Source organism: Montipora foliosa, chromosome 11 (genome assembly GCF_036669935.1).
Source record: "Montipora foliosa isolate CH-2021 chromosome 11, ASM3666993v2, whole genome shotgun sequence".
NCBI lineage: Eukaryota > Metazoa > Cnidaria > Anthozoa > Scleractinia > Acroporidae > Montipora > Montipora foliosa.
Genome location: NC_090879.1, coordinates 25,069,854 through 25,084,853, shown reverse-complemented (window position 1 = coordinate 25,084,853; position 15,000 = coordinate 25,069,854). Strand labels below are relative to the sequence as shown.

The window sequence follows — 15,000 nt, the reverse complement described above, 5'->3', positions numbered from 1 at the left end:
GTCACAAACATACAACGGCTGGTCAGAGTGATTGCGCTTGCGGAAAAAACCTGTTTTGTCCCGGTTTTGTCGCTTTTGTTCGGTCGTTTTGGATCGAGGGATTTGAAAGCGCGCGGAATTCCTGGCTGGGAAATAAATTTGATCAGCTGGCTGGGAAACCAACCAATCTTATCTAGCTGGCTGGGAAATTTCTTGTGTGTCTTGCTGGGAAAAAGGAACAGATAATGTTTTCCCAGCAACACTGAAAAACACCTGAAAATGCCTTAATAACATTTATTTTCATTAACTGGGGTATAATAATACATTTTACAACAAATTGGTCGTTGGGTGCCCCTGTAAAGCCGACTGAATTGAAACGTTAAATGGTTGCAAAATCCACGTTATCTCTGTCTTTGTTAATTGGTACTGTAGCCATGCGTGTCAAAATAAATTGAGTTATTGGGTAATTACTCGATTACTTTGTTCAGTGCAGCAAAATGGACAGTTGAATTACGGGGTGGTGACTTCTTTGCCTAAAAGCAACTCACTTAACGAAACTGTCCTTTTTCCAACAACAACAAGGATTCAAACAGCTTCAATTCTTACAGAGTTCGATAAAAATCCGGATTTAAAACATGCGGTGGGGCAACCAAAGCGATGGGAGCTGTGTTGGGGTTTCAGTGTGAAAGTACAAACGGCTACTAACATACTAACACTCTTACAACTCTTTTTTCATTATTATTTTATTAACCCGCAGTCTGCAGTCTGCAGTCTGCATTTTACCCTCAGTCTGCATTTTATCCCTGGTCTGCAGTCTGCAGTCTGCAGTCTGCAGTCTGCGTTTTACACTGATCGGTTATTTGGGTGGTTTTTGGCAACAGAGGTTAATTATTCGTAATGCGATCGCTTCCGTTGCCGTTAGCAATGGGTCGCAAATTTGACACTTTTATCGCATCATCATATTACGCATTGAACCACGTTATCTATTATTCCTAAAAATCTAAAAATATTCGTGTCATCGATGGAGGCTTTGTTGAGAAGCCGGATATACTCAGCTTTATCCGTAATGACAACCCCTGATCCCTTATCGGGTTTAGTTATTATGATATCATCACGCTGTTTCAACTGTGCTATGGCCTTTACGGCCTGCCAAATCCCTATCATCTTCGGTTGGTCGACACATGAAGACGAAACACGATCTGGACAAACCTGAACTTAAAGCACATTTTACGATCCTAAAGAAATGCAAATCGAAATTTGACTGCCTCGTTCACGAGATGCTTTTGATACGTGAGCGTCAACCATCACTAAATAAGCAGTCAGATTCCATTCGTGCTAAAGTTTTTGTTTGACCTTCGCCTTTTGTATTCTAGCAAAAAATTGTAAATATCTTAGGGTCAACTATCGTTTAATTTCCATTTATGCAAAAGTATTTGTTTTGACCTAACGCCCGTTATATTTAAATTGCGAATTGTCCATTTCAGTTTTAACCTTGATAATGGGGTCATGTCTGACTCCGAAACGTCGGATAGTGTTGTTGCTTTTTATTCTTAAAACATATTTTACTGTTATTTTTCTTAAATTTTTTCGTTCAACTTTCGCTTTTATAAAATGTTTCAGTTGTCTGTAAATAAGTTGTATGCTGTTGGAAAGCTTATTTTCTTAGCTTTAAAATGATGTATTTTTTCCCCCTAACTTTAAATATTTTTTGAGAAAAAAAAAAAAATTTTGGGCGATGGCTGCTTTACCGCGGTTTTCTCGCGGTTGGGAAAGTAAGAAAAAGAGTTAGGCCAGTAGCCAGGTTTTTAACTTCAGAAAAGGATCTGTTTCGTCGTACGAACGTGTGAGGACCTGTGAGCCAAAGGGCCTCTGCTGGTATGACTTCTGGGTGACCCCTTAATAACTTCTTACTAACCGAGCGCGAGGGCCGTACTGCCAGGGAAATATTGGCCGAGGTCGTGGCAGTACGGACCGAGCGCAGCGAGGTCCGTACAAAAACGACCCAGGGCCAATATTCCCCAGTACGGCTCGAGCTAGCTCGGTTAGTAAGTAGTTTATTATATGGTTTTTTAATTACCTTTTGCTTTGTTTTTGCAAGCCCGTAATCCGCCCGTGGGCCAGTCACAATTTGCCTGGAACGCTGCACGTACCACAGGCAACCCAGTGTACCCTCACGGAGGGTCTAGTTCTTACAAATAATACCTTGAAGTCTTTTATTAAAAGTATACGTATAGGCAAAGGGGGGGGGGGGGGAGGGGGGGAAGCTGGCAGAAACAAGATCGTAATTAGGAGAATTGTAAAACTTATGACCTTGATAAAAAGCGCGGAGAATTATTTAATATTAGTTCTGCAGTAAAGTAATTGGAAGGACTTAAATTTTCTTGTCTAATAGGAATGTATTTGAATTTTTCAGTAAAACTATTTTGTTTGCTTACAGTGAACGGGAAGGGTCGAGATTTGATAGGAGTACATAAATTTGCCCAATTGCAAGGTGTTTATGTTTATGTTCAATATGCACTCAGATGAACTGAGGAAACTTGTTTGGAGCCTAAATTAAACCTCGAAAAAAAATAGGGTCATGTTAGGATTAGTTTTGGTTATTAAACATCCTTGTCAATTCTGACTTATCAGTATAAAAAAGTAAATAATGAAAAGAACTGTGTTGAGTTCATCATGTTTGTCGCTAAAGTGTAGCGATGAAGACACAGGACGATAGATCTCGAGTCACAGGTAAGTGCATACTGTACAGTTCTTTATTCCCAAATAATCTTGCAATGTTGAGACTGAATGGCTAAATGTATGAAAAACCGATAACCGATTAGAAAGCTGCCTCGAAGTTGCGGCAGCACTGAAAGGATTTTAGTTTTATGATATGCGTGGACAGGTATCGCCATGGCTATGACTTTCTTTACATCGGAGGCCATCTTGAAAGTCGCCTGTAGATAGTCACTATGAACAATGTATTTAAGTTCTAGCTTTGTAAGTACTTTCTGTCGTGTACCTCAAGGATGCTCCTTGGAACAATTCCCTTTGATTCACTCATTTCTCCTTTCCTAACCTATGACCGTGACACACTTGCCTGGGGTAGTAGATATTTCAACACACTTCATTCCTTCGGTTGTTAAATGTTAAATTTTTCACTCAACTAACGGAAATTTACAAATAGAATACCAGAAGTGCAGCAGATGCAGCAGATAAGTAAAAAATTACGGTTATTAAACATTCCTATTTAAAATAACATAAAATCATGTTTCTTGAAGAAATTTTAAGTGTTTAAAATGATCTTCGAAGTAAATACTAAAATTTAAACAATTTTCTTATTCAATTAATTTTTCTCATGATTTATTTATTGCAACAAGGATCAAATTGATTTACCTATTCTAGGTTAGTCGCAGATAGGCTCTTTGTTCTTGACGTGTGGGTCTCTCTAAGTGCAACGGGGCTTTGCTTTGGCACCTTTTCCCTTTTGGGCCGTAGAGTTATTTTTAAGGCGGCCGACACCTATTGCATCTTTTCGTTTTTCTTTTCATTGCTTAAATATGCTAAGGATTCAAAGTTACTTTTGTGGGATGAATGTCAAGCCATTGCGGTGACAAATTCCAACACGTACTCGGACCCATTAATTCAATGGTGTCAGTGAAGAGGTCACTACGGTGTGTGAACAATCATGATATCGACTTCCAACATAAAACGGTTGGAAGAAAGGAAAACAAATCCTGTTTCGTATTTTCCAACAATTCTCGATAATAGTTGTCCCTTTTATTCAACGAAGACTATAGCCTGCGAGCAGGCTCTCGGTGATTCGAGGTGCATGAAGGGCCTTTGTTGTCAGCTGCGGTTTCACAGTTAGTGGCCACGTCATCCTAATCTAATAACACAACGATTGTTCTTTCACAAATATAGATTTTTAAAGACTAAAAACAGTGAGGATAAAATTTGTTCCACCAAAAGAGCAGACAGAAAAGTATAAAATAGAAAAAAAAATAGAGCTTATCTGCTGAATACTCCGCCACTTATTTGCATAATAATAACATCTGTAGGCATAGGATCACGTGACACAGCTTTGTGCGCGCTAGAACGTGTGTGCTTTTGAGAGTGACCGCTTTTGTGTGTGTAATAAAAGTGACTTTGGTTCCGTAGAATACGTTTCACGGTTGCCCTGTTTACCCGTTTATTACACATCTATTGTATTCTGGCTCGTTCTGAAAGTCGCTTATAGTAATGAAGTCGGAACGAAGATTCAAGTTTTTCCTCAAATAGAATCATGTTTTAAAACTGGATTTGTTTTTTCTATTCTTGTACAGAAGACAGGAGAGGTGATTCATTCATTTCCTTTAATTGGATAAAGAATTGGACTGATAATTGTTTGTTGGAATTTTTTTCATGACCACTAAACAAAAAGCGTGCAATAAACCATAATACTACACTTAACTAAACACCTACCTATCTCCTTTGCTCCGGGATTTTCAATGAGTGCTTTGTTTTTGAAGGAATGAACTACGCGGTATTAATAGCCCTTTGTCGACTTCGTCCCAATAGTCTTTAAATCATGATGTGGGCGGAACATTCTTTTACTTTGACAGATCACGTGTTTCCGCGTTAAGGGCTTTTGTACTGCTATACCCTCTCGATCATTCTCGACGAATTTAAAGTATATTTTATCAACGATTTACTGTACATATATGTGTGTACAGTAGATTTTTTCGATCGGGTTTTGGCACCCTATACCTTTTAGATAAATGGGAAGAGGTGGCCACTGACTGTGAAACCGCATCTGACAACGCCTTTTCGCCTTTGTTTAGCCTGCGCATCTGAGCAGTCGAGCATGCTCTTCATGTACTTCGAACCACTGGGAGCCTGCTCGTAGGCTAGTCTTCGTAGAATAAAACTGTCAACAACCGTTTATCAATTGTTGCAAAAAAAGAAACACGGTTTTTTTCCTTTCCTCCACTCTTTGTACATTGGAAATCGATCAGGTTGTTCACAAAACCCAGTCACCTCTTTACTGACACCCATTGAATTAATTGAATTAAGGGTGGACCATTCCTGCACTTTGAGAGGTCGCGAAATAGTGGCATAGCTTCCTTTTAAAAGAACTCCAGCAACAGAGAGGGCAAAGAAAGGTAATACAGTTTTGCCAAACTCTTACTGCGAAACTCGGAGATCGTAAACACTGGTATGATTACTTATAGTATCCTATTGTGGGTTTTAATTTACTTAATCACTAACGCCACGTCATTCTAATCTAATTTTAAAAAAAAACGATTGCTCTTTCACAAATATAGATTTTTAAAGGCTAAAAACGGTGAGGATAAAATTTGTTCCACCAAAAGAGCAGACAGAAAAGTATAAAATAGAAAAATAAATAGAGCTTATCTGCTGAATACTCCGCCACTTATTTGCATAATTGCCAACGAGCAGCCGAGCGAAGACGCGAGGCTTGCGAGGCGGCCAGCTTAATGCCGTGCGAAGTGTTGCAGCAGGCAGAAAAATTCTCGATCGTGCTGAGAAAAGTGTAATGTAAGGCTACGTAGTGTAATGTAAGATTCCCTGGAGATTTAGTGGGGACCAATGAAAACGCGTGTTTTGATGTGTGACGTCAATAGCCAAACTTGCATGACGCGCGCCACTAATGATCATCTTGTGTTCGGAAGTGAGTGAAAACAATTTTTTCCCATTTCCCTGACCATTGGTTGTGTACACTTGCTTTGAGTGTTCTTCAATGTTTATTTTCAAACCATCGTGTTCTATATTGAGTGAACGATCTCACAACTAAACCGGCGTACGTGTACTTATCGGCCGCTGCTTTCAATGTAGAGCACTTTGTTTTTCGTTTTGTAACCATTGAGTCATGAACAATTTAACTTAATTTTCAAAGAAAATATGTTGTCTGCAAAGTACACAATTAAGCGATCAATTCGACTTGTGATTCATGGCCGTATCTTGCAAAATAAAAATTCTACAAGTGAAACAACTTTCATGTGCGATAGAGTTTGATTCCCTGTTACATGTTCCACACTGAAAAGTCTGAAAACGCTTTGGGGATTTTTTACATGGCATTGATTTTATTCAAGTTAATTATTGGGCTAAACTTCAGAATTCCCCGCCACTTATTTGCATTTCATTGAATAAGAATAAGCTCTATTGTATTAAGTCTCGTTCTTCAAAAGATGCCGCATAGGGAAAACAATAGTGGTTAGCTGTGGCGAGGTATTCTGAAGTTGTTCCAATTATTGTATATTCCTGTTAAAATTACGGCCCTTCAAAAATTACTGCAGTACTTTCCATATTATTGCAAAACACGTTGACATCTACATTATTGTTGGAGATACAAAGTGTGCAATTTCTATTATTGTATTATTGCTAACCAGATAAGTTGAGTTGCAGTACTTTCGAAAAAAAAATTACAACTACCGTTGGGTATTTTGGAACTCTGATACAAATCTGAAAACTATGTATTATCTTGACTGTTTCGTTGGCACTTAGCGATAGCTACTACTAGTAATAACATCTCTTGTATTCTGACTCGTTCTGAAAGTCGCTTATAGTACTGAAGTCGGAACGAAGATTCAAGTTTTTCATCAAGTAGAGTCATGTTTTAAGACTGAATTTGTTTTTTTCTATTATTTTACAAGTGCGCGCGGAGCCAGGAGAGGTGATTCATTCATTTCCTTTAATTGGATAAAGAATTGGACTGAGCATTATTTGTTGGAATTTTTTTCATGACCACTAAACAAAAAGCGTGCAATAAACCATAATACTACCCTTTACTAACAACCTACCTATCTCCTTTGCTCCAGGATTTTCAATGGGTGCTTTGTTTTTGAAGGAATGAGCTACGCGATATTAATGGCGCTTGTCGACTTCGTCCCAATAGTCTTTAAATCATGATGTGGGCGGAACATTCTTTTACGTTGACAGATCACGTGTTTCCGCGTTAAGGGCTTTTGTACTGCTGTACCCTCTCGATCATTCTCGACGAATTTAAAGTACGTTTTATCTCCAGCAACAATAGGAAGAGGTGGCCACTGACTGTGAAACCGCATCTGACAACACCTTTTCGCCTTTGTTTAGCCTGCGCATCTGAGCAGTCGAGCATGCTCTTCATGTACTTCGAACCACTGGGAGCCTGCTCGTAGGCTAGTCTTCGTAGAATAAAACTGTCAACAACCGTTTATCAATTGTTGCAAAAAAAGAAACACGGTTTTTTTCCTTTCCTCCACTCTTTGTACATTGGAAATCGATCAGGTTGTTCACAAAACCCAGTCACCTCTTTACTGACACCCATTGAATTAATTGAATTAAGGGTGGACCATTCCTGCATTTTGAGAGATGATGAAATAGTGGCATAGCTTCTTTTTAAAAGAATTCCACTAACAGAGAGGGCAAAGAAAGGTAATACAGTTTTGTCAAACTCTTACTGCGAAACTCGGAGATCGTAAACACTGGTATGATTACTTATAGTATCCTATTGTGGGTTTTAATTTACTTAATCACTAAGGCCACGTCATTCTAATCTAATTTAAAAAAAACGATTGCTCTTTCACAAATATAGATTTTTAAAGGCTAAAAACAGTGAGGATAAAATTTGTTCCACCAAAAGAGCAGACAGAAAAGTATAAAATAGAAAAAAAAATAGAGCTTATCTGCTGAATACAAAAATTTGGTTTATCAACGGAGTTGATAATGTAAATTGTCCACCGTACAGAGATTCTAAAAGCTGACGTTTCGAGCGTTAGCCCTTCGTCAGAGCGAATCCATTCGCTCTGACGAAGGGCTAACGCTCGAAACGTCAGCTTTTAGAATCTCTGTACGGTGGACAATTTACATTATCAACTCCGTTGATAAACCAAATTTTTTTATACTACTTCCCCACCGACGCAGCACCACAGTTTCTTTAGAAACTACCCCTTCATTTATCTGCTGAATACTCAGCCACTTATTTGCATAATTGCCAACGAGCAGCCGAGCGAAGACGCGAGGCTTCCGAGGCGGCCAGCTTAATGCCGTGCGAAGTGTTGCAGCATGCAGAAAAATTCTCGTTCGTGCTGAGAAAAGTGTAATGTAAGGCTACGTAGTGTAATGTAAGATTCCCTGGAGATTTAGTGGGGACCAATGAAAACGCGTGTTTTGATGTGTGACGGTCAATAGCCAAACTTGCATGACGCGCGCCACTAATGATCATCTTGTGTTCGGAAGTGAGTGAAAACAATTTTTTCCCATTTCCCTGACCATCGGTTGTGTACACTTGCTTTGAGTGTTCTTCAATGTTTATTTTCGAACCATCGTGTTCTATATTGAGTGAACGATCTTACAACTAAACCGGCGTACGTGTACTTATCGGCCGCTGCTGTCAATGTAGAGCACTTTGTTTTTCGTTTTGTAACCATTGAGTCATGAACAATTTAACTTAATTTTCAAAGAAAATATGTTGTCTGCAAAGTACACAATTAAGCGATCAATTTGACTTGTGATTCATGGCCGTATCTTGCAAAATAAAAATTCTACAAGTGAAACAACTTTCATGTGCGATAGAGTTTGATTCCCTGTTACATGTTCCACACTGAAAAGTCTGAAAACGCTTTGGGGATTTTTTACATGGCATTCATTTTATTCAAGTTAATTATTGGGCTAAACTCCACAATTTCCCGCCACTTATTTGCATTTCATTGAATAAGAATAAGCTCTATTGTATTAAGTCTCGTTCTTTAAAAGATGCCGCATAGGGGAAACAATAGCGGTTAGCTGTGGCGAGGTATTCTGAAGTTGTTCCAATTATTGTATATTCCTGTTAAAATTACGGCCCTTCAAAAATTACTGCAGTACTTTCCATATTATTGCAAAACACGTTGACATCTACATTGTTGTTGGAGATACAAAGTGTGCAATTTCTATTATTGTATTATTGCTAACCAGATAAGTTGAGTTGCAGTACTTTCGAAAAAAAAATTACAACTACTGTTGGGTATTTTGGAACTCTGATACAAATCTGAAAACTATGTATTACCTTGACTGTTTCGTTGGCACTTAGCGATAGCTACTACTACTAATAACATCTCTTGTATTCTGACTCGTTCTGAAAGTCGCTTATAGTACTGAAGTCGGAACGAAGATTCAAGTTTTTCATCAAGTAGAGTCATGTTTTAAGACTGAATTTGTTTTTTTCTATTATTTTACAAGTGCGCGCGGAGCCAGGAGAGGTGATTCATTCATTTCCTTTAATTGGATAAAGAATTGGACTGAGCATTGTTTGTTGGAATTTTTTTCATGACCACTAAACAAAAAGCGTGCAATAAACCATAATACTACACTTAACTAAACACCTACCTATCTCCTTTGCTCCGGGATTTTCAATGAGTGCTTTGTTTTTGAAGGAATGAACTACGCGGTATTAATAGCCCTTTGTCGACTTCGTCCCAATAGTCTTTAAATCATGATGTGGGCGGAACATTCTTTTACTTTGACAGATCACGTGTTTCCGCGTTAAGGGCTTTTGTACTGCTATACCCTCTCGATCATTCTCGACGAATTTAAAGTACGTGTTATCAACGATTTACTGTATATGTATGTGTGTACAGTAGATTTTTTCGATCGGGTTTTGGCACCCTATACCTTTTAGATAAATGGGAAGAGGTGGCCACTGACTGTGAAACCGCATCTGACAACGCCTTTTCGCCTTTGTTTAGCCTGCGCATCTGAGCAGTCGAGCATGCTCTTCATGTACTTCGAACCACTGGGAGCCTGCTCGTAGGCTAGTCTTCGTAGAATAAAACTGTCAACAACCGTTTATCAATTGTTGCAAAAAAAGAAACACGGTTTTTTTCCTTTCCTCCACTCTTTGTACATTGGAAATCGATCAGGTTGTTCACAAAACCCAGTCACCTCTTTACTGACACCCATTGAATTAATTGAATTAAGGGTGGACCATTCCTGCACTTTGAGAGGTCGCGAAATAGTGGCATAGCTTCCTTTTAAAAGAACTCCAGCAACAGAGAGGGCAAAGAAAGGTAATACAGTTTTGTCAAACTCTTACTGCGAAACTCGGAGATCGTAAACACTGGTATGATTACTGATAGTATCCTATTGTGGGTTTTAATTTACTTAATCACTTAGGCCACGTCATCCTAATCTAATTTTAAAAAAACGATTGCTCTTTCACAAATATAGATTTTTAAAGACTAAAAACGGTGAGGATAAAATTTGTTCCACCAAAAGAACAGACAGAAAAGTATAAAATAGAAAAAAAAATAGAGCTTATCTGCTGAATACTCCGCCACTTATTTGCATAATAATAACATCTATTGTATTCTGGCTCGTTCTGAAAGTCGCTTATAGTAATGAAGTCGGAACGAAGATTCAAGTTTTTCCTCAAATAGAATCATGTTTTAAAACTGTATTTGTTTTTTCTATTCTTGTACAGAAGACAGGAGAGGTGATTCATTCATTTTCTTTAATTGGATAAAGAATTGGACTGATAATTGTTTGTTGGAATTTTTTTCCTGACCACTAAACAAAAAGCGTGCAATAAACCATAATACTACACTTAACTAAACACCTACCTAGCTCCTTTGCTCCGGGATTTTCAATGGGTGCTTTGTTTTTGAAGGAATGAACTACGCGGTATTAATACCTCTTTGTCGACTTCGTCCCAATAGTCTTTAAATCATGATGTGGGCGGAACATTCTTTTACTTTGACAGATCACGTGTTTCCGCGTTAAGGGCTTTTGTACTGCTATACCCTCTCGATCATTCTCGACGAATTTAAAGTATATTTTATCAACGATTTACCGTACATGTATGTGTGTACAGTAGATTTTTTCGATCGAGTTTTGGCACCCTATACCTCCTAGATAAATAGGAAGAGGTGGCCACTGACTGTGAAACCGCATCTGACAACACCTTTTCGCCTTTGTTTAGCCTGCGCATCTGAGCAGTCGAGCATGCTCTTCATGTACTTCGAACCACTGGGAGCCTGCTCGTAGGCTAGTCTTCGTAGAATAAAACTGTCAACAACTGTTTATCAATTGTTGCAAAAAAAGAAACACGGTTTTTTTCCTTTCCTTCACTCTTTGTACATTGGAAATCGATCAGGTTGTTCACAAGACCCAGTCACTTCTTTTCTGACACCCATTGAATTAATTGAATTAAGGGTGGACCATTCCTGCATTTTGAGAGATGATGAAATAGTGGCATAGCTTCTTTTTAAAAGAACTCCAGCAACAGAGAGGGCAAAGAAAGGTAATACAGTTTTGTCAAACTCTTACTGCGAAACTCGGAGATCGTAAACACTGGTATGATTACTTACAGTATCCTATTGTGGGTTTTAATTTACTTAATCACTAAGGCCACGTCATCCTAATCTAATTTTAAAAAAAAACGATTGCTCTTTCACAAATATAGATTTTTAAAGGCTAAAAACAGTGAGGATAATTTGTTCCACCAAAAGAGCAGACAGAAAAGTATAAAATAGAAAAAAAAATAGAGCTTATCTGCTGAATACTCCGCCACTTATTTGCATAATTGTCAATGAGCAAGCCGAGCGAAGACGCGAGGCTTGCGAGGCGGCCAGCTTAATGCTGTGCGAAGTATTGCTGCAGGCAGAAAAATTCTCGATCTTACTGAGAAAAGTGTAATGTAAGGCTACGTAATGTAATGTCCATTTACGTAGTGTCCATTTCTGCCTGGAACGCTTGGGCTAGATAAATTTATGGGAAAGGCGGCGCTTACGCTCGTCCTTTCCTCCTTTTGTCTACTGTTTAACTCTGTTATGTAATAATCATAAATCGCCATTTTCTCTGTAAATTTGCTGTGTAGTTTAATTCTAGATATTGCTACTCGTTCCTTGTAATTTTTTTTAACTTGTCGTACCCCGTTCGTGCTAGTCTGATGTTGACAAACCTGTAAGATCTCGTCGAGACGAACGACTTCCTTTGTTGTGGAAAAAATATTGTTAATGTGCTGACGCGCAGGCGTAGTGCGTCTTGCAGGCGTAATTTTCACGTGTGATTGGCACTTGATTGTTCAGTCAGATTGGGAACATATAAAAAGCTGTATACCTAACAAATAGAGAGTTAAACTAGTTGAGCGAGAGCTGTAAGATCGACCTGAGAACACCACATAAAGAAGTTAAACATCAGGGGAGTTGAGGAGTCTTTCCTCCCCCAAAGATTTCCTTCAACATAATGAAATAAGGAAACTTCGCAAAGAAATGCATCAGTGTATGAAACAAATGGAGAACTAAAGAATGAAAGACCAGAAGTCTTGATGAACAAAGATAAAATGTTAAAAAAGAGAAGGGATAGAGAAGTTAGGTTGTCAGACGAGAAGGTGGGCCATCGGCAGGTTACAAGAGCTGAAGAGCAGGCTGCAATACCAGCCAGGATGCTGTGCAAGCTTCAAATATCCTACTTCCACATTGCAACGGGATTTCGTGAAAATGACGGAAAATTACAAAACAGTTATTACTTAATTATCGACTTTTAAAAAATAAGATTTCTAGCACATCGCACGACCGCAATGTTGAGAAGTAGAATAGATTCCACATTGCTTTGGGTCTATTCGATAAACGAATAAATCTTCAATAATGAGGTGATTTGTGCGTCTGTTTGATCATACGCATCAAGGACTCGTTCACAAATGGCGTAATATTCAGTTTATTTTATAAAATACAACAATGGAATACAAGATGTAACGAAATCATTACTCTATAAGAGCAAGTCTAAATGAACCAAAAGGCGTGTGTTTCAGGCGTCCACCAGGAGATGTAATTCTCTTGCAATGTAATTCTCTTTAAAACCCTTAACCGGCCTAAACCGGCCATACTTAGTATCTGTCTAACGCAAGACGATTTTACTCGTCAATGGGGAAACCCTGGGAGTAAATGGGTTAACGCTAACCACAGATTAAGAATTAACCAAGGAGTTTATTTCTCTACTCCCAAATGCTGTTCAACGCTGATATTCGGCAAAAATTTACATTGGAGGAAGTCAATATTGAAAAACAAAAAACGGCAAACGAAACTTTCACCAAAAAGTGGAAAACATGAAACAAAGTTTACGCTAACCCTGGATTATGTTAATCGGCTTTCGAACAACCCCGGGCCCTGGAATAAGAATGGTTAGTACGGAATGCTAGGAATAATTCGGATTGTCTGCATAAAAAAACGCCAGTCGAGATGCGCGGTCCTGGCACGAGTAAACACTGCGTAACAAATATGGCGGCAGACGAAGAGAAGAGGCTGATCATGATATTGCAACCGTTATCACAGCAATCTTCCCTGTAAATAACGAGGAGGAAGAAAATAGGGAGACTATTTTCGATTTGCCGAATGTTTTGGGAGTCCTATATACATAGGAGAGGAGACACATCCCTCGAATCACGGGCTATGCAGACAATGTTGTTGTTGTACGAAACATCACTGGAAAAAAAAACTCGTACTTTTGGTACAATGAAATTAGAAGCAATGTTTCATTGTGTCCAAAAGGTTAACCTGATTTTTTTCTCCGGTAGAGACGTATTTGAATCCGCAGCGCTCATCTTGCCGTCCGCCATCTTGGATTTTCATTCGCAACATTCTGTTCATTCTGCCCATGGGAGCAGAATGGATGGAATGGCGTTCTATCCGTTCCGGAAGAGGAATGCGGAATAGAAAAACGCGCGCATTTCACATTCTGGCCATTCTCATTCCAGAGTTGTGGATAAAAAAACGCGCCCTTAGAGAACTACGATGGAATGCTCCTAGCAACTTGGTTTGTACTTTAATTATTGTGGAAGTGTAGGTAGCTTTAGTCTCTACTTACAACTGTTAGAATTCAATCAAACTACTCATTTTGTGGAATGAAACTTCATACAATTGTTTCACGATAAAAGACTAGCATTTTGGAAGAAAGTGATCCCTGTTTCGCAAATGGCTTTACAGGATCTATGCACAATAAAATTGCGTGTTGCATTCATAAAATTCCTTGAAACACTTTCAAGTGAACGCGCTTCACAACTGAACACAATGTAATTTCTACTCTCTAATCAAGGAGCTATGCTTTTACAATGATTTTTCTGTTTTCTGATTAAAAAAAAAAAAAAAAAAAAAAAAACAGAAAGAATTCCCGATTACCTCACATTACTTGTGCATAAAATATTCAGTTCTGCCAATGTGAAATAGGACGTGCGAGTAATTTTTATATAGTACATTTTTTGCCAAAATTTCAACAGAAGACATTGGATAGACTCCGTGCAGCGATAGGGTCTCAGATATCTTTTGACAAACATCATCATAACTTTACGTCTGCATTGAAATAAAGACATCCTTTAACAATCTTCAGTGAAGTCAATATATCGTGACATAGCCCCTTTAGTTTTCAAAAAATATGCCACCTATGTTATGATACTGAAAACTCCATCGAACCGTTAAAGGGGATAGTAGCGAGCTAATAGCAACCGCAAATTACTCAATACATTTCCTACACCTCTCCAGTCTCTCCACATCTCTTCATTAAGGAAATATTGAATTTCTCCACCTCTGACACCTTTTTCTCTTTTAATGTAATACTTCAGTCTTGCCCATGCAGACTCAACCTCTTGGGTGTGTATTCCTGTTAAAGGATCTACAAAATTGTCCTGGTGAACTACCGCCCTATGGACAGAAACGTTGGCAACGTGTAGTTGCAAGTTTCGGTAGGCGGCCCAATCATCAGTGTGCACCTCGGTACCTGGAAGCAGAATTCTTTGTAAGATCTGACATAGTGTTGCTCTATCTCGTCGTTGCACCACCTGAAAATATCCCCTCCAAGGGGTGTATTCACTCAAGAAGACGATTTCTTGCGCCGTCGTAAGGATGTATAAACCAACTTGATGTGATTTCAATTCCAGCTTATATCTCTACAAGCAGGTGGGGAGCACAACTCTACTGGGAGAAGTGTGCTCAGGAAGGGATGTTTGTGGCCCCACTCTTAAGATCCATTTCAAGAACGGAAAGAAAATTTACATGCGGCAAACGACTGGTAAGCTTCACTAGGAAATGGGAT

At 38.8% G+C, this 15,000-nt stretch overlaps 2 protein-coding genes across 5 annotated transcripts in view; both read right to left on the bottom strand.

Moving 5' to 3' along the window:
- Nucleotides 1-10,628, bottom strand: part of LOC137976125 (neuronal pentraxin-2-like) — a 19,025-nt gene extending 8,397 nt beyond the window's left edge. The window contains exon 1 of one of the 4 annotated variants that reach the window (XM_068823411.1): nucleotides 10,539-10,628. The gene's annotated coding sequence lies outside the window, so the exon portion shown is untranslated. Of the gene's footprint in view, nucleotides 1-3,354; nucleotides 3,503-4,422; nucleotides 4,552-6,761; nucleotides 6,903-10,538 lie in introns of those variants that run through there. The other 3 variants (XM_068823409.1, XM_068823410.1, XM_068823412.1) reach the window with 3 other exon arrangements.
- Nucleotides 1-15,000, bottom strand: part of LOC137976120 (neuronal pentraxin-2-like) — a 207,046-nt gene that overhangs the window by 27,516 nt on the left and 164,530 nt on the right. The gene's annotated exons all lie outside the window — the stretch shown is intronic.